This window comes from Lissotriton vulgaris, chromosome 8, assembly GCF_964263255.1.
Source record: "Lissotriton vulgaris chromosome 8, aLisVul1.2, whole genome shotgun sequence".
NCBI lineage: Eukaryota > Metazoa > Chordata > Amphibia > Caudata > Salamandridae > Lissotriton > Lissotriton vulgaris.
This window is the reverse complement of record NC_141696.1, coordinates 283,421,096-283,441,490: the sequence shown is the minus strand read 5'-3', so window position 1 is coordinate 283,441,490 and position 20,395 is coordinate 283,421,096. Positions and strand designations below refer to the sequence as shown.

The 20,395-nt window shown below is 38.9% G+C and overlaps 1 long non-coding RNA gene across 1 annotated transcript in view; it reads left to right on the top strand.

The window, feature by feature from the left end:
- Positions 1 to 801: 801 nt before the first annotated feature.
- Positions 802 to 20,395, top strand: part of LOC147696968 (uncharacterized) — a 628,335-nt gene continuing 608,741 nt past the window's right edge. The window contains exon 1 of the long non-coding RNA XR_015299275.1: positions 802 to 1,124. This is a non-coding gene — a long non-coding RNA (uncharacterized LOC147696968). The remainder of the gene's footprint in view (positions 1,125 to 20,395) is intronic.

Below are 20,395 nucleotides of genomic sequence, written 5' to 3'. Positions count from 1 at the left end.
AAATAGGCTAAATTGCATATAGAGGAATTTGAGTTACTAAAACTGGAAAATGTATTCTGCAGATGATTCTAAGTCATTGCTCGCTTTGTGGGGCCTTTTTTCTTCTATTGTAGCGGTAGCAAATTTCAAAGAATTGGGGGGGACAGGGGATTTGGACCCATATATTGCAGAACAAAAACTGCACTGGTAAAGCACGCGCCAGTGAGAGACACCTTTATTTAGAGTGTAAAGCCACCAGCGCCAGTGTTTGTAGCCCCTAGTTCCAAGGGCAGTACATTTATAGGCCCCTTGTCATATTTTGCAATATCCCAGCCTCAGTCTTTTAAATCTCCAATATATAGTTAACATGCATATTTTGTGCCTTTGCATTTTCAATCATGTTGCAAAAAAGTTGTTTTTATTGAAGAGAAATGTTAAACTTAGACAAAATGACTGCTGAGTGGAGACCCTGCAGCACCCAGGCCCTCCTCGGATATGTCTCGTTTACAAAATGTTTGTGAAATGTGTTTTCGCCTGATGCCCCCTGAAGGCACACCCAGTACACTCTTATGTTGGGTGACCCTGGGTCACAAGTAATGGCTGCAACCTAATTGATCGAGAAAGGCTTGTCTGACTGGGCCTCTCGGAGTCCTCCCTTCGCATTCCTAAATTCTGTGAAGGAGGCAGCTTTTGCTGGTGGAAGGGCGGAGGGAGGGGGAGGATGCCTCTCTGAGTGCAGATGATACGCAGTTTCCTTGTGGTAAGCTTTGCTTCTCTCTCCTCCCATTCTCACTAAGCGCTCCTTAACCAGGACACTGGCAGCTCAAAAGCATGGGAGAAAGCACACACAAAAAAAAGCGATTTCGTTTTTTTATTAACCTGATTGAACAAATTGCCTAGCCGGACAGCAGGGAGCTTATGGAAATTTCTATTGCAACTTTAGCAAAGTGCACAGCTGCAGAATGCAGAAAGTGGGCCCCGAGATTGACAGGCAAATAAGCCAGCTCATTGAAAGAGCGAGGCCTCTGTTTGTCAGGCTTTCAGCGGGCGGGCGAGTTCGGAACAACCTGCAGGCGGCACGTGAGGCCCCGGGGACAGACCTGAAAACAGACTCCCTCCGAGCAACTGGTCCTCTGCGCGGCGCGGTGAGTCAAACCCTCCGACCTGTTGTTGCGCTGTGGTGGCACCGGCGACAGAAGCGGGCAGCAGCGTGTCGCGCTTTGCTCTGTTTACATTTCTGGGGGTGGTTGGTGGGTCTTCCCGGGTCCTCGCACTCGGGCGCGCGCAGAGGCTGCGGGTGCCGTTTAAAAGTGGAACTCGTCGGGAACAGAAGGCGGCGACGAGCCTCGGTTCCCCCGCAGCTGTCTCCGCCGCTGCCGCCTTATCTGGGAGCGCTGGCCGCCGCCGGCAGCATGAAGCGAGCTTTGTCTTCGAATTCTTGGCAAGGCGAGGGGTCAGGGCCTGGGAGCTATCTGCCTGCCAGCAAGACTTATTGCTGTTAAAAAAAATGCCTAAAAATAGAATAAAGACCCAATTATCTTATTCTGCCATTAAAAGAACGCAAATAAAATTGTTTAGGGTCCATTAGTGCCTTCTAATTTATGTAATCGTGTATGGTTTAATTGAGAAGAGTAAACCCAGCCACGTATTTTCTTTTATTGAGAACGTGAATACTTAACGTTTCGTTTTCCTGATTTCTTCTTAGTTTCCCTTTTTCCGAAAGCAGGTCCGTGCACAGCATTCTACACGCGCGTGTTTATGCACGGGGGGGGGGGGGGGGGGGGGGGAAGCGAAAGTAAACTTATTTCTAGTCTAAATCGCACAGGCTGCAGGAAGTGTAAACACTTGGAAAAGCTGCGCTCTTTGCTGTCAGTAAAGCGCATATTTAAGTCTTGCTTTTTATAAACTCGTGCATCCGAGCTGTTGCCTGGTACTTTAGGGCCACTAAAAAAATGGGACTTCTTTACAGAAAGTAATCAGAGTACATTTGGAACACTTAGTTCCTCTGTCAGTAAATGATAAGAAAATCATATGAACTGGAATTTAAAGTGGCAGGGCAGGATAAAAAAATCTTTTAGTTGCATTGTTTTCATATATATCTTAAATACCGGTTATTATAATAATAAATACATTTAGGATGTGGGTAGAACCCGGTGTGGTTTTCACTTTGTGTTGTGTTGTCCTGTCAGCTTTGCAAATAAAGTATATTTATATTCGGACTTTGCAACTATATGCCCGTTAAGAAGCAGGCGCAGAAATGGTGTTTGGGGTTATTTTAAGTTCTTATTGCCACTTGTTTTGGTATCTAGGAGTTGGATGGGCTGTGATATTTTATAAGCAGTGGTGTGATTAAAAAATGCTAAAGGCTTGGCTTTGGATTTCACTTTTTTCAGAACACGTTTGTTGGGCATGTAGTGTTAAAATACAACTACTAATGTACAAAATCATTAGGAGAGAGTTTTAGTCTAATTTGGTCTGATGTAGGAAGAAGAAGAGATCATGCATTTTTTGTTTTGGAAAAACAGTGTTTATGCGAGGGTTCCCTGAGGGCGGTTAAAGGTCGGGCTGAGGTTAACTTTTGCTGGGCCTCTTTCTAAATTATCAGCTGTTATTTTTTTTCTCTAAAGGCAGCCGCTTGTTCCTCAAATACGTGTTACAGAAATATAGTTCTGTAAACGAAGTACATTTGTTGGTAACTGCTTATTTTAACTCTACTGAAAAACACACTTAGAAATAGACTCATACGCCAGGCCACATAATTTCCTAGAAGTTTAAACACTGCAAGTTTCAGTAATAGTACTCTGTTGTCGTTACCAATACGTATCGTCCCAAGAACCATTGGAATTTAGCGTTTTCAAACATAGGTTGATTTTATTTAATACAATTTTGAACGTTTGCAAGTTTGCTTTGCCATGCCCTGCACTCCACTCCAGGTTTAGGGACGTGCTGGAAAACTTTTTGCTTTCTCCATTTTACAAAAGGGCAATTGTTACCATAAAAACTATGTTCTAAATGGAGGGCCACTAAAATTTTGCGCCACTGCGGTGTAGTGTTTTAAGCATATTTATGGATTTGCTTCACCTACCACATAATCTATCATCGGCTGCTTAATCTGCCAATGTTACAAAAATTGAAATGTTTTTAGATCAAACTGATCAAAAGTTACTTGAAAGGTTGCAACACATGTTACCAAAAAGTGAAGGCCCTATGCAAAGGTTGCTTGGTCATCTCTCAGTTAGTTATTGTAGTATCTAGTTGTTAAACTGCTACTAATGAGGTGCAACCTTTTCTGAGACAGTGTTACTATGTGTAAAAATGACAAAATAATGATAATGAAGTAGTACTACCACAAACGGTGCCACTTTATGCCACATAATTTGCATTTTGTTCCAACATAATTTAGTCAACTATGCTGAATAATTTGGTCCTCCCTTGTCGCATAGTTCCAGTGACCCTGTCGCTGTGCTTCCTTGTCCTTATATGTCTGGCCTGCAAGCTTTTTAGTCAGTTATTTAATATTAGCTAAGAGTTCATTTATAAAATAATGTCCTACGGTGAATTTATTTTATTTGGTCTGCATGATTTACCAAACCATGTGCCGTGGTAATTGAAGTAACACAAATCATATGGATGTGAATGTCACTTATTAAAGCACCCAATGTTCAGTATGCAGAATCAATTGATAACATATTAGACTTGTGAAGGGAGGGCTTAAAGAGGCCAATCTAACTCCAGTAACTTGGAATATGACCCTTTCAGGACCACTCGCATAGAAATTCGTAAAAATCCCTACTAAATCGCTACCAAAACACCTGTCTCAGCAGTTGGCTCAAGGTCTCTTGTGAGTAATATTATTAAATTCCCAAGCATATAGGCTCTATTAGTTCTATTGAAGGCAGATAAATCCCAACATTGCTTAACCTGGTTGACTCACTGAGGTGCATCCTATCACTTATGGCCCCATTGGCAGGACTTTTTGGACACCGTGGTTAATATGAGGTGAGACCTTGGTTAATATTAGGTGAGCTGTACGTTTTATCTGTGCTCCCAGTGACAGAATAGGGACTGGTGGGCAATTCCTGGCACAGACATTTATCATCAATGAAAATTCTCGGTTGGTTGATTGTCCTCCGTTCTAATCATGGAAAAGAGGTGGGGAAATGGGTGGTTCGGGGTTGGTTACGTGGCTGGCCATTGGCAGTGTTGGGGAGCCTCGCTCACCACATCAGGATGATGGTGTATCAACAAACCGTGCAAATGGCCTGGGTCCCATTAGAAGCGCACTTGAAGTTGTTCAAATAAAGTTTTCGCCAGTGTGAATATAGTGTGCAGAAGAATCGAAAACACCCACCAATATTTTCAGGATGCTTGGGGGGAGAGGGGAGCTTCTCCACAAGGAATCATGTTAGCAAGCACTATTTGTTCTAACAGAAAACGTGTGAATTATATGCCAGCAAACAATCTGTCGGATTATCACTAGAGGTAATCTGGGTATGCCTGGAAATCTACGATCCTTGTAGATCTGCAAAAGCATTCCATGGGATTTGTGAAACCCACAAAATACGTGAGCTCACACCAGTTAAGGATGTACAGATTTCTTTATTTGCGGCCCAATCTCACAAGCATTACACTGCTTCTAATGTCTAGAAGATGTTCCAAGTACTTCTGGCAAATGTTCATAATGTTGAAGAAGTCAGCCAGGGATCTGCTTAGTCATTGTGTGATCCCCTGTGAAATAAGTCCCTCTTGTCTTTAGAATGCTTAATGGCAGTAGTTTATGCAAAAAATACTTTGGGGAAGCTGTTAATGTCTTTATGTATTTGAAAAGCTAATTTGTCTCTTTGTCTTTTCTCAATTTACAAAAAATGTTGCAAGGCATTTTTGCATTTGATAGGAAATTTTTATTGGACTTTGATTTGAAATGTTTGATTGTCACTCAGTGTTGTACAACAAACCCAAGGAAATACGATTTTAAAGAATGAGATGAAGAATGTTGGTGGTATTTAGTGCATGTAAATCTTCTATATTAAATGTTTAATAATTTGGAATAAGTGAATATTTTGTGTATGCAAGGTGTGTTGGCTTTCAATAGAAACAAGTCACGCTTTGTAGAGAATCCGGTTTACATTTTTAAAAATGCATGATTATAGACGCATACAAAGACCTTGCAGCGTTGAGGTGTGAAGCACCCTTTTAAATTATATTTTGGCTCATCGTAGTTACAAAAGAGTTTCACAAAAATGCATTCCCAGTAGGCATTTGGGTCCCTGGTTTACACCGAGGTGCATTGTTATAGAGCAGTAGGTGCAAAGGTAAAGCAGGATATCATTTAAGAGTTTGCTAAATAAAAAATGCAAGAAGGCAACAAGCAGAGTTTATTATATAATGAATCTGGAGTTTTGTATTAAAAGGTACATTTATATGTAAAAATATGGATTCCACGTCTCCTTATAAATAAATGAAGTGTTCTGCAATTGGAGCCCACGGCTGTATGTAGGCGTAAGGATGCTGCAGTTGAAAGGGGCACGGGGGAGGTGTTTCCCGCTACAAAATATGGAATCGCCTCTGCGTGCTAGGCTCCGATCTATCCAGCTGTGCAGAAAAAGTAGCCACCATGAGACGTTCTCGGCCACTCGGCTCGTTCTTTTTCATTGCAACTGGATTCTACGTATTTCAGCAAACCCTCGCAGAAGGAAATTCGGAATTTACATACTCAAAATGGCGCGCGCACCCTGGAGCATCATAACAAGTGCAACTGATGTGATGTAATTCAAGTAAAGAACTAAATATGTGCTAAAATACAGGGACTTGTCTAGCAGAAGGCGAGAGAGCTTGTTCTCGGAAACCGCATGACCGACATGGAAGAAAACTCTCGTACCGACAAACTCGCTGATAGGCTTAAGAAGAGCTCGCGCACTCACACGGATTTGGAATGCACACAGAACCTCTCCCCAACAAAACATTGTCTATGGCAAGGCATGTTTAGCCAACATGCACCCAAAAACATTGAATTAGAAATGACAACAAATAGCTGAAATAAACACAAACTTCATAGCAAAGGAGAAAGGGTGAAAGCCTACACATTTGTGGGATTTCTAGTTAAACATAAAACAGAGCCCAACGATGATGGGTGTTTTTTTTACCACTAGCTGAACGAGGCTCCTGGGTTTATTACTGAGCTTTTCAGAAGAATAAAATGCTGACTCGACCCTGCCAGGATTTAAATTTGTGGGACACGAAAAGATTGTGCACAGACCTCAGAAGCCAGCTCTCAGTCGACTGTGCTATCGCACCGCCTTCTTCTTTAATAAACGTCTCGCATTTGAAAATGCCTGCTTAAAAATAGAATGTTCACCGAGCATCATAGATTATCAACTCTCTATGTGCCAGTGATTCGCCTTATTTGAATTATGTTCCTCACATTATTAAATGTGTTTAACTGTCAGAACATCACACAGCAAGCATGCTGCCAACGAAGACTCTAAGATTAGACTTCAAGATGGAATTCTTGAGACATGACAATGTGAATTTCGACAAATCACTCAGTATAAATAGAATCCACAAAATGGCAGCCTCCAACACGTGATTTCAAAGGCTGCTGGGAATTGTATTTCCAAGATGGCAATCTAACTTCATAGTTTATTTCAGTTCCTTTTGGGGAACATTGATTCTGGCACTATGGAGTGTCTGCTTGTATGCGAATCAAGCTACTGGACGACATGGCATGTTTTTTCCTGGAGAATCTTAATTACAAACAAGGCAAAAAAGTTGTAGGACTAAGTAAAGTATATAAATATATAGGTGAGGTGGTGTTAGTGCATTAAGTACTGCAGCTTCTGTTTTATGAAGTGTGCACCCTCACTGTTAATACTGTATTTAGCCGTGGAAGTACCAGCGTCTCTGGGTTCCTTGACCATCATGCCTAACATGCACGCAACCTGTGGCGTTCCATGCTTTATGGGTAGGAACTGGGAGAGCGGAGCCAGTCCTGGAGGGCCATTTCTGACAACGAAGACCCCTCACTCTTCCCTTTTTGTACATCAAGGTAATCATGTATGCACAGAGAGTTGGATATAGTGAAGGTCTTGTCCTCTAGATAGGTACTAATGCTTTGTGGGTCTCAAGCCACAAAAGGGCGCCATCAGGAAACCTGCTACTTAGTGCAGATAGTGTTCTGGTGTGGAACTGTTTTTTTTAATGGCCCGCTTTTGGGGAGATGGCGAATGACCTCCTTTTTGTGTGACAGAGCCCCCCCCACACGCTCCCCCAGTAGTACGAAAGCTCATCAGAGGCCACTGAATTTGGAGTTCTGGACTTGAAGATCCAGATAATTAGAGAGTTTATTGGCAGAATGAAAAACAAACTCCTTAAAAGGCATTCAAATGTATAAGTCTGTTGAAGGATATGAAGTATTTGAGGCCTTATCTAGGAGGAAAAAATAATATACGCCTAGTCTAAACTATACAGTTTTTTCTTTCTTTCATTGGAAGGCATTACCCTAATTAAACAATTTTAATTATAGTTATTCACTGACGTTAAAAACAAAACTTATTTCTCAGTATTGTGGCATCATCATGGGAGATCTCCTCTAACCCTAAACTTTCATCCCAGCCAATTGTAATCCAAACCAGGAGAACCAATAGAAAGTCTTTGGTGGTCTAGTACCTTCAGTGAAAAAACATGTATAACAACGGGTCAAAAAACAGATTTAAGCTATCTAGACAACTATGTGCTGTTGATAGGATGCAATCCCTGAATCCAAAGTATTCATGGTGAAAATTGAGTTCCCATCAGATACCCGTCCTGTACCGCCCTACATCATTTGGGATCCTTCACCCGAAGGAAGTGGAAACCATTCCACTATGGATTAGGTGGATTGTGTCCTAATCGTATTTGAAGGATACAGTGATGTGTAAATGAAAACTATGTGTTGGTATCAGGGGGTAAAAATCACTAGCAGTGCAGAAGATGTGATTAAGTGAATTAATATTGGGTTGTAGGAGTGGAAAAAGAATTTTAATAGGATCCTACCCACACCCAAGGTTAAAAAACAGTGCAAAGTAGTGTTTACAAATAACTACTTAGGTGTAATCCAGGTCGACATGTTTCTGCAGGTTTATAGGCTCGCAAGATACCTGTCTGCTTCATCAGGACCTGACAGCCTAGACGAAGGCCTAGACGAAGGCGAGGAGTACCGACGGACAGAGCGGTGCTCCATTTGTACCTGAGCTGTAGCCGGGTGAGGTGGAGAGTTCATTCCCCAGATCGTGGGTGATATGATTTTGATCACTTAAAACACATTTATCAGCAGTAGCATATTATTGTTAAGGTCCTGATGAAGCAGGCAGGTATCTTGCGAGCCTATAAACCTGCAGAAACATGTCGACCTGGATTACACCTAAGTAGTTATTTGTAAACACTACTTTGCACTGTTTTTTAACCTTGGGTGTGGGTAGGATCCTATTAAAATTCTTTTTCCACTCCTACAACCCAATATTAATTCACTTAATCACATCTTCTGCACTGCTAGTGATTTTTACCCCCTGATACCAACACATAGTTTTCATTTACACATCACTGTATCCTTCAAATACGATTAGGACACAATCCACCTAATCCATAGTGGAATGGTTTCCACTTCCTTCGGGTGAAGGATCCCAAATGATGTAGGGCGGTACAGGACGGGTATCTGATGGGAACTCAATTTTCACCATGAATATTTTGGATTCAGGGATTGCATCCTATCAACAGCACATAGTTGTCTAGATAGCTTAAATCTGTTTTTTCACCCGTTGTTATACATGTTTTTTCACTATATGTAGGGATCATAACAATGCAAGGTCAATAAATATTTCCCTCATACGCCCTCTTTATTGTATTATTGGTCTAGTACCTTCCACAGACCTCGGAAAACCAGAAAAATCAGAGGAATGATGAATAACAAATGGCTTCCTCTGTTCATTGTGGCCTAGGTGATGCTGTACTGTTCCAACCCTCCCATACCCCTCGCTCCTGTACAGACATGCGAGAGAAAGCATATCTCTGCTATACTACTCAGCTACTCAGAGAAAGCTGTGACAAGCATTATACCTGCTCTATGCACTCTAAAAGAGTTAAGAGAGCACAAATGTCAAACAAGCAGTGGCAAAGCCAATAGGTCTGGTGTTAGGCACCAGCCTTTTGGCAATTCTTGATTCGTCATGGTTTTTGCAAAACTTTATTGTTTGGGAAGCTTCCGGGGCATCATCATTATAAACAAAAACATTGGCTAGAGGTAAAAAAATTGTTTTGGTTTAAAAAAACATGCATTGCCATAGTATTCCCTGATACTGAAGGATGCTTATTTGCGCGTTGATGCGCTTCTTGTCAAGTGGCAGCAAGCCGTAACTCAGTGAAGACAGCCAATGGCTGAAGTGGGCTGACACATTGCCCCTGGATGCATTCTGGAGTTGGTGGAATTAAAATGTGAATGACAGAACAGCAGACTTATGGATGAAGTTTGTCTGAAAACCATTATATGTAACTAACTATAGTATACACAACGTTTAGTAAGATTAAAAGGTCTGGGCTTACACAGACTTAAAAAAGCCTATCAGTCTGGCATTGGAAGACAGTCTTTTGCCTTTGGGAATGAAGGCGAGAAAGACAGAAAGAAAGAAAGAGGAAGGCTAGAAAGAAGAAAGATGAAGAAAAATAAATGAAAGAAAGAAGTAAGGAAAGAGGAAGGCGAGAAAGAAGATGAAGAAAGATAAATGAAAGAAAGAAGTAAGGAAAGAGGAAGGCAAGAAAGAGAGAAATATAAAATAAAGAAAGATGGAAAGAAAAAAGAGCAAGGCGAGAAAGAAAGAAGGAAAGAAAAAAGGAATAAAAGGGAAGAGGTAAGAAAAGAAAGGAAGAGGAAGTCAAGAAAAAAGAGAAAGGCAAGAAAGACGGTAGGAAAACAGAAAGGAAGAAGGAAGGAAAGAAAAAGAAAGACGAGAAAGAAAGAAGGATACATAGAAGAAAGAAGGAAAGAATGAATAAAAGTAAGAAAGAAGAAAGAAATAGTAAAGAAGCAAAGAAGGAAAGAAAGAGGAGCAACTAACAAAGAAAGAATGAAAAAGAATTAGGAAATAAAGAATAAAATAAAAATACACAGCATGAAGGAAAGAAAAAGGAGCAAAAGAAAGAAAAAGAAGGAATGATAAGGTTGCAGAGATAGAACACCCTCATAAAAATATATTCATAGTTCATATGAACTTGTTGTAATGTGTGAAAAAACAGCAATCAGATAGTCAAATGCAATTTCAAAAGGAATTTACAACAGAATTGGTAAGAGATAGAAACTGACAAAGCTGACCTGTGCCCTGTGCTCTTATCTGGTAGAAAGCACCCTGTTTTCACACAGAGGTTTTACAAACAAAGGCAATACTAAAGTAGTAATAAAGTGAAAACAAAAACACTGGCACTGAAGGAAACTACCTTGTGTACCTGGAAGTAATTCTTGTGACAAGGCTTAATAAAGCCACTACAAGTGAAGTTAGCCAGTGGCTGAAGTAGGCTGAAACATTGTCCCATGCTGCAATTGATAGAAGCACAATGTGAATAAAACAAAAACAGACCCATAAATGAAGAGGTGGCTGAAAGTCCCCTTGTGTAATAATATATTATACAGATACGTTTAGTAAAATCATATGGTCTTGGCTATGACCAGAACTAAAAAGAAGTGTAATGGAAAACTGAAGTGAGGCTGAGGGGTGTGGTAGGGCAGTGATACTGTAATATTTGGGAAGAGGGTGTTACTATTGTAGATCTTGGAGTGGGATTAGACATCAGGTTTTTTTCCCTAGAGAAGGAAGGAAGAAAGCCCAGAAGAAGGACAGAAGAGCATTTGGCTCAAGTCTGACTTCCTTTGTCCAGTGCAGTTAATGACTGGGATCAGCTTATGGAGGGCTTCCTAGAGGGGGCCTTACACAACATAACATTGTGCAAGGGGTAGGAATTTATAAAAGGCAGATTTCCACATTCTAGGATGTAAGTGTGAAGCACAATATATTTACGATGTCACATTCAGTGACTCAGTGGGAAACAACCATTGTATTGATACCTGTCCTGTCTGAAATGCTTTATGGATTGGCACCTTTCTTTATTTTGGAGGGACCTTGCTGACCCAATTTCTGCACTGTTGCTGTAGTGAGACCAATGCAGAGAGGCATGTTAAGGATCTGAGCTACTGAGACATTTGAGTATGTTCACTGCTTTCTTTGATGGTCAGAGATTGCTTTTAACTTACCCTTCATTAAAGAGCTTCAGAATAGCCAAAACTACAAAGACCCAGAGTCACCTTTTTAAGATTTTGCGAAAGGGTGGTGAAATATCTCTTCTATTAGCAAACTCACCAATATCCCATTACAACATCCTCTGTTGTATCTTCCCATGATTAATCATGTACCTAAAAGGAAGGGGTCGAAAGTTTTTCTCGGGATGCCAATAGAACACCTTTAGGCCTTGTTGTATATGGTCCTGGAGTATGATTAGAAGAATCAATTATTCTGCCATTGTTTGAATTTGAAAATGTTGACATCTATAGTTGTCCAATATGCACCATTTACGTTGCACTAAGTTCCCATCTGAATATGGGAGGAGGAATATAATATAGTTTAGTTGGAAATAACATTGTTTTTAAAATATAGAAGTCAGCTAGCCAAAGTCACTTTTGCTGTCCATTATTAATCAAAGGTTTTGTACTCTTTTAACTGGGTTGGAGACTACCATCTAAGGATGAAGTCCATTGACATATGAAAGTTCCAGGTTGTATATCACCTGCCTCTGAAAACCCAGTTGATGCTCCATCCAAGTAGTACTGCTAGGCTTAAGTGTATGTTAGTTGTTTATGAGTAGCCCCGAGGGCATCACTGACCCTTTCAAACATAGTCCCAGCTGTGCTTCTTCACCCATATGCAGGTATATCGCATGATGGTGGAAACATCTTGCAGAAGTTACATATGCACATTAAATATATTATGGAGATTCCCCAGCCGGTTTTCCCCCTTGGAGCGCACAGCTTAAGAATGGCATAATCCATAAGCGAGCCCTCCCTGTCACTGTCATTCAGCTTTTCATTCTGCCCTACAAAAAATTGTTGCCAACTAAGTCTAAGACACACAACATATCTTGTCATTCCGGACTGTTGACATTTCCTCCTCCACTGCTGCCAATTTATAGCTTATAAGGTAGCCAAAGTAATGACAACCAGTGCTCAGACATTGAGTGAATATATATTTTGGAAGGACTTGTTTGTCATTTTTATTAAATTCTTATATAACACTACTAAACCGAAGGCATTAGATTGATTTATGGTGAAATATATGTACATATGAACAGCATTAAAAGGTAGAGGAACTAATTGACAGGTTTAGTTCAGAAAATACAACTTTTGAGTGTATGGAGTATAATAGATATGAGAAATACATTTTTGATCTATATATAGTCAAAAAATGGTTGAAGAAGAAAGAAGAAGTGTGGTCAGCAGGTCCTGAGGTAGCACTGAGTTTTATTTTAAGACGTGTGTTTTTGCAGGTACCTGAAAGATTATGAGATGCAAAACACATTTTTCAGGGAGACGTAGTCAAGATTGTAGGATCTGTGCTTGAGAAAACGTTTGCAGAAGTTCCCACTGTTTATTACAGACTGAATGGTGTGTCTGGGAGTGTTTTTGCTAAAGATTTAGGCACCTGTTTTACGTCAGGTAGTTAGGTTTTTGGAATCTTAAAGCCACAATGATATAGCATGGTTTCAATTTGATGCAGAATTTAATAATGAGCTAAAGCTAGTCATTCAGTTATCAGAAATGTGTTCAAATATGAATAGGCTCGAAATGAGACGAGAGGTGGTATGAATGGTGGCTTTGAAAGGAAAGTGGGAACAGGTGGACATAGCTGTTTAAATTACTTTAATGCAGTAAAGTCTGGCTTATGGATTACACCATCTAAGGAAGGTCAGAGGACTGGATGATGCATTTGAAATTGCAATAGATTTTAATACTCTAGGCAGCATTCTTACTCACAATGCCATTACTAAGTGGGATCAACCACAGACAAACCACTATTGGCTCAATTCCAAAAGGGGCAGTCAAGCCTAAATTGCTAAGTCATGTCCCGCTGCACAGTAACACAAGCAACCCCTGACTAGTTTCAGCCACTTTGACCAATGACGGTCCAAAACTCGTTTCTGTATTGAAAAACCTAGCAACTTCCTTCCCTCACACACCATCACTTCCTTTTCAGTCAAGAGCACGTATTAACAAAAAGAAACGAGGGGTGACTTAACTGATAGGGCATATGCAGATAACAGAGGTAAGGATGAGTGCTGAGGTAATTGTTGAGTGAATTGTTGTGTCCACAGCCTACTTTGTTCGTTCCATGATCTCTGCAAGCTGAGTCCTCTATTTTATTTTATACTACCTGTGTAATGCTTAATGGATTGTACACATAATGGGGAGCTTTGTGGTGCTGACTCTGGGAGGTTCACTTCTCTTCCACAGGTTGCTCTTTTCCAGTGTGCGGTATTTTGTTCCTGGAAAAAGTATGGAGTTGGTGTGATAGAGAGGAAATCTGAACTTCCTGCTAAGAAGAAATCTGTGCAACTGTACCCATTTGTTGTGGTCCTACTCTAGCAGATCTGTCATTTCAAGAAGAACTCCTTAGAAATTAGTCCCTCTGTTTGCTAGTGTGAAAAGAAATGAAGGCGGTTGAGTAAACTTTCAATGTACGCTAAAAATCAGGCATCTTCAGACTTTCCTAGGTGGCAGACATGGCTCCAACTTTAAGCCCATTTGCGAGGCTCACAGAACTGGTACCAGAAATCGTCCATAGAGGATCCTAAACAGAAAAATGTGAAAACTAACATGTTATTCCCTACGTTATTCTGTATTGGTCACACAGTTTAAGGATTATCAGTTAAACCAGAAGTTTTGAAAAGCAGAGTCAGGCCCAACAACGCCAACTAATTGGGACAACCCTGAACCTATTTAGACCGTAGTGAGATAGGTAAAACATTGACAAGAAGGATTGACAGTGAAGGGTAAGACTAGAGGGCAAGAACTTTAACAAACATATCAAGTGATAATTCTTAACTGCATATGTGGAAATAGAATGGAGATAAAAGAAGTGTTCACAACATAACTAGAGAGCGGGAGGGTAGAAAAATAACTGCATCTACTGCCCTGTTTCCAAGTTTACCCATATTAAGATACTGGATTGGATTATGGAAGTGCTATGGTGGCTAAATATAAAGGTTAAAAAAAAATCCACATTCCTGAGAGGTTACCCAAAAGTCACTGTGATCATCATACGTGGAAATGGATATCTTCCTAAATCTTTATTTGAACTGCATTATTTGATTCCTATGACACTCCAACTTGTATTCTGTTTTAAGTCTGAGAATAAGACTGTCTGCCCCAGTTTACATGTACAGCACAAATTCTCATTTGAAAGGTGTATGTCTCTTCTATTATTTCTCGCAACTGCTTTATACAATGTATTCCAAATACTTTTTTTGATTTATTGGTGGCATTATCCGATTTCTAAGTTCTTTCCTTTCTATTCTACTTTGTTTGAACTAATGTGCCCATCTGTGAAAATTTCTCAGGTAGCCGAAAATATACAATAAATACTTTAAATTACTTTTATATTTTCATCAGGACAGTGACAATCATGCCTGACATTCTGATGTACATTTCTGTGCCGTCAGCATCTTGTTGAATGTTGACTCCTGTGGCTTGCAGGTCTGTTAGCAGTTCTTTGTTAGTCTTTGATACGTTTTTGAAAGATTGAGCCTAAGAGCAAGGGGCATGATCAAGAGGATTCCATCAGTACAAGTTGAGTGTGGTCTTTGACAGACAATGTGAACCTCTCATGATTGTTGCCATGATTTCTCAAATAAAAAGAGGAGAGTTGAATTCAGTGTACCATAAGCAAGTTTGTCAAATGTCACTGACATACCCAGAGGGTGAGCCGGCAAGAGTATTCCCCATAAGGAATGGAGACAGCATTGCAAATCACTTGTTTTTAATTTTGTTAACTGTCTAGTGTAGTGTCAAGCATTGGTCCAGAAGTGCCAGACCCATGGCAGATTTTGAGAATAAAGTAATGGGATATATGCACGATATTACTTTGAATAATTTATATAGTGAGTGCTTAGTGTGTTAATATGCTATGGCTCCACTCCCATGGAAAAAGGTTGGACACACATGATCTAATACTTTTCTTGCCTCTTAAATAGACATCCAGCTCTAACTTGCTTTCAACATGGATTACGGTATAGGTTACTAGTCAGTTTAATGTACCTCTGATTTTAAGATTCCTGCTTCATTACTCAGTGAATAAAACTTTGCAAGCGGCTTTCTGGTTTATGGTTGGTGCAGAGAATTTGTAGAAAGTAGGGTTTTAATGTTTTTTTTTCTGAAATTGAATAAGTTAGAGTGTTGGGCTGGTGTGTATGACCACAGAGAACACGTTCTTTACGTGTAGATCTTAAATTCAGAATATTGTGACCAAAATACAGAGGACTAAAATAGGTAATTGGTAAGTATGTATAGATTTTTTATACTTTATTCCACATATATGTACCATGACGTTGTATATATCATCAAGGTTTGTAGACATGGAGTTAAAAATAGTAAATCTATGCTTCCCTACATGACCTTACCTCCTCAATATTTTTGTTTTCAATATTTTGGTCACAATATTATATTCTATATTTAATATTATGGAATACACCTTATTCTATAGCTAGATTCCTGAAATGTATGTGCTTTCTGTTGCAGAATTAGTAGACTTTGATTGGTATACAACGTTTAGCACGCATTTTTTACAACGCACTACCATTACAACGCAGGCATTACCACGCATACCATTACAACGCATTGCGCTGGGGGGCGCTCTAGGATAGGGAATACGTTTAATGTTATATCCAACACCTTCCCTAGTGTCCACGGGGTGTACAGACAAAATATCGACTCCAAAATATCGACTGGACATAATATCGAGTTTTAAATATAGACTGGACAAAATATCGACTGGACATAATATCGACTACAAAAATATCGTTTTTCAGGTAAGTGAAGTAATATCGACTGTATAAAATATAGATAGCAAAAATATCGAATTTTTAATAATATATAATATTTTATAGTGTATTTTTATGTAATAATATGTGTGAAAAGTGTGTATTAATGTTATAAAATATTTTATTAAATGAATTTTGTTTTTATAATAATTGCGTAATGTAATTCTGTAGCGGGTTGTGGGTTTATAGGGGAATAGGGTGGGAAGTAATTTATTAATAATTCATTAATTAATATATGTTTGTTAATATTTTTAATTAATAATTAATTGATAATTAATTAATATTAATTAGTTAATTAATTAATATAATTTTGAACATATTTTGTATTAGTAATTAATTGGTAATTAATTAATTGTAATTAGTTAATTACATTAATTAGAGTAAATTTTTAATATATATAATTTTGTGTTATTTTTAAGTAATTAATTGGGAAAAAAGAATATTAATTATTAAAATAATTACAGCTAATGTGCTAATATATTTACTTTATTGTTGTTGTTAATTAATAATTAATTGGTAATTAAATAATATTGATAACTTTTGGGTAAAGGAGCATTTTTAGGGTTCAGGGTCAGTTTTCAGTTTTAGGGTAAAGGGGTATTTTTAGGGTTCAGGGTCAGTTTTCAGTTTTTGGGTAAAGGGGCATTTTTAGGGTTCAGGGTCAGTTTTCAGTTTTAGGGTAAAGGGGTATTTTTAGGGTTCAGGGTCAGTTTTCAGTTCATGGGTAAAGGGGTATTTTTAGGGTTCAGGGTCAGTTTTCAGTTCATGGGTAAAGGGGTATTTTTAGGGTTCAGGGTCAGTTTTCAGTTCTTGGGTAAAGGGGTGTTTTTAGGGTTCAGGGTCAGTTTTCAGTTTTTGGGTGAAGGGGCATTTTTAGGGTTTAGGGTCAGTTTTCAGTTTTTGGGTAAAGGGGTATTTTTAGGGTTCAGGGTCAGTTTTGGGTTTTTGGGTAAAGGGGTATTTTTAGGGTTCAGGGTCAGTTTTCAGTTTTTAAACGATATTTTTGCAAGTCGATAATGTGACCGTCGTTACACTTTGGAGTGGGAATAGTATTTGTTACACTTCTGGTATTGTACGCTAATATAATAGTATCCTATTTAATTATAGTATGTTATTATATATATATGTTTTTACAAATATGATTGTAAAAAATTATTTTTATTAAGTTCATTTATTATTTAATTATTATAATTTAATTTAAGTATTTTTAAGTATATTTTAGTAATTAAATTTTAATATTAATTTAATTAAACACTGTTTTTAACAAAGTCGATATTTTTTACAACTATATTATTGTAAACGATATTTTGTACTCGATATTTTTGTACTTACCTGTTTGTAGATACAAACTCGATATTTTGACTGTCGATATTTTGTCCACGATATTTTTGCAAGTCGATATTTTGACCCTCGATATTTTTTCAGTGATCTGTCCACGGGGACTGGAGTTGGAATATAAAATTATACTTACCACTATCCAGCACCTCAAAGCGCTATGCGTTGTAACGGTATTCGTTGTAAATACCGCGTTGTAAAGGTATGCGTGGTAATAGTATGCGTGCTAACGTCATACATCCTTGATTCAATATGTGTTTAGAGTAACCAAAGGTTTTATTTAATTTAGTTATTGAGGTCATTTTCTATTTTTCTATAGCTCTGGTAGTGTATAAGGCACAGTGAGTGACTTATAAATGACCAGGGTTTGTCAGGGAATCAAGAGAGTGACCTTGTGTTTGGGTGAATAATCCAAAGATTATATATAAATGTCAGTCTGGCCTGGCATTCTGAATTACTTGGAAATGAAAGCGCTGATGTTGTGCCGCCTGTGGTAGAAGGTGTTGGAGTAATAGAGGCAGTAGTTAATAAAAGTTCTGATTTAAATAATATACTCCAGAAGTATTAGAGTATGGGTACAAAGCTAAGACTGCAGTATTGTGATAGTCTGATAACTGAGTAAGCCTGGGCATTCGGAGTCTTTTTTTTAGATGAGTATAACACCTAAGAGAATAAGCTGGAAGTGTATGATCTGACATACAAAATGGAAGAATACTGAGGCGCATAGGTACATTTAAAGGAAAAGCTAAGTGTGTTGCAACTTTAGTTATTTATTAATTCGTTCATTGTCATGCAGGGTGAGTTTATGGAAGGATTAGTTCATGCTTTTTGAGGCGAGATGTGGAGATTGAAATCTCTAAGGGGATATGAGAGCGTCTGAACCTGGCAAAAAGGTCAGGGAATACGTCTGTGGCTTAATATGTTACTGAAACTTGCTGGTTTGTAAATTATATGAATAGGTACGCTGTGAGAGGTGCATGTGTGAAAATTAAAATACAGGGATGTTTTGTGATTTAGTGATAGGCCACCTCTGGTTTTATTAACACAGCTATTCTTGTGCAGACTGTAACCATTAGAAATGGATTAGTCAGGGTGGGTTTTTGGAATATTGAGGAGGGAGTATTTAAGTCACACAGCAGCATGAACAGAATATCGAGGAATAAAATATGGATAGCTAAGTAGGTAAATATGTAAATATTTTTCCATAGGAACTTTAGACTCAAACAGCTAATCGGACTCACACCAAACTTGGTAGAAAGCTAGATCTTGGTCCAGAAACTTTCTTTTTGTGTTTTGGCGTAAATCTGTTCAGTAGTATCTGAGCAATTAAAACTCAAAACCCTTTCATAGTTCACGCCGCAGAAGATCCGCTGGGCCAACAGATTTCAAGATGAGATCCGATTGCCTGCTGCCACCACATCAACAACGATGTGGCGGCATCCAACTTAAGACTCTGCACTCAGTCCTGAGCCCTAGGAGAAAGGTAAAAAAGAAGGCAGAAGAGGGCAGGGGCAGGATCCCCTGATCCCCTAGATCTGCTGGTGGGAGTCCCAGCGGGACCCCACATGGAGCCAGAAATGTTTTTTTTAAATGTTCTTTTAAAGAAACAGTGGTTCAAGGGTGGCCTGATAAGGTCCTTAAAAGAATAAAGCGAATAATTAATTAATGCTAGGGAGCTAGGGATGTAGGTTCATACGAAATCTTTTATTTACTTGCTTTTTTTTTATATATATACAATTCTTATAACGTTTTTCAGGTGCTCAAATAAGTGGTAAGGTGCAGAAAGTGACATAAGTGAACATAGTGAAAAAACGAACTCTCACACAACAACAAGGCTAAAAACCACATAAATATATACAATGAAGTGGGGGTATTTCCTTGGGTAGGTCGACGACGTTTCGATCTGTATGAATTTTAGATCATCATCAGGACTGATGAGCCTCCTGAAACTGCAAGAGTTGATTGAAATTAAAAGTAGCATGTGGACCTACAGATTCAATTTCTTAGCTTTATTGATATCTGTGCTCCCAGTGACATGAATAACTTCCATGCACATTTCACTCAAATGAGGGGGCGCTTCGCAATCTCACCAACTGTGTGCTGCGCATAGTTGCTTATCTAAAAACGGGGGTTAACATGAGATTGCATGCAATAGCTTTTTTTATCGTGCAGATGACTCACTTAGTACCTTAGTGTAATTGAATACGTCAGAGAAAACTTTCTGAGAACATGGTAACTGGTTTTTTCAGTAATTTGTCTGAGGAAATTTCTGAAGGAGACATAAACCAGGGCCATATAGAGCATTATACATATCGACAATCTAAAGTTATAGTCGTCATGGCTTAGCATAGTGATTCAGTCTAGCAGTGCTAATACTGGCCCTAGCAGCCCTAGTAGTGGCTGGTTTTAAGAGTACTAGAAATTAATCATTTGCAAGAATTTGGCAGCCTTAACTGGCCAATATTAGCTTAGTTGATGATAATAATGTGTGGTTGCCAAAGTAGTGGATCGAGGCTTAATCCATGCTGGATTAGATAGAAGGACTGAATATGACCTTAAATAGAGATCAATTGTTTTTTTTGGAAAGGTCTTTCTCGAATTTGCGAGATAACAATTTGCATATTTCCATAAGGGACCAGTAGAGTTAGAAGCCTTGGCAGAGTGAGCAGGCGGACCAAAAATAATAACTTACAGAATATGTTGAAACTGTAGTTTTTAAAAGGTCAGAGTAGCGCTCAATCAGGTTGAATTCGAGGAGGGTCCTACTGGAACCTAAGGGATAACATATCAATTATCTGAAAAACGAAGTTAGTGGTTTATGGAGCCTGGGCAACGAGATAGGAAGAAAACTTACTAGGTATATTTAAAACTGTAGTTATCCTATTAGTCCGAGTAGCGCTCAATCACTTTGATTTAGATGAGGGTCCTACTGGAACCTGCGGGGTAACATTATAAGTATTTACATAAGAATTTA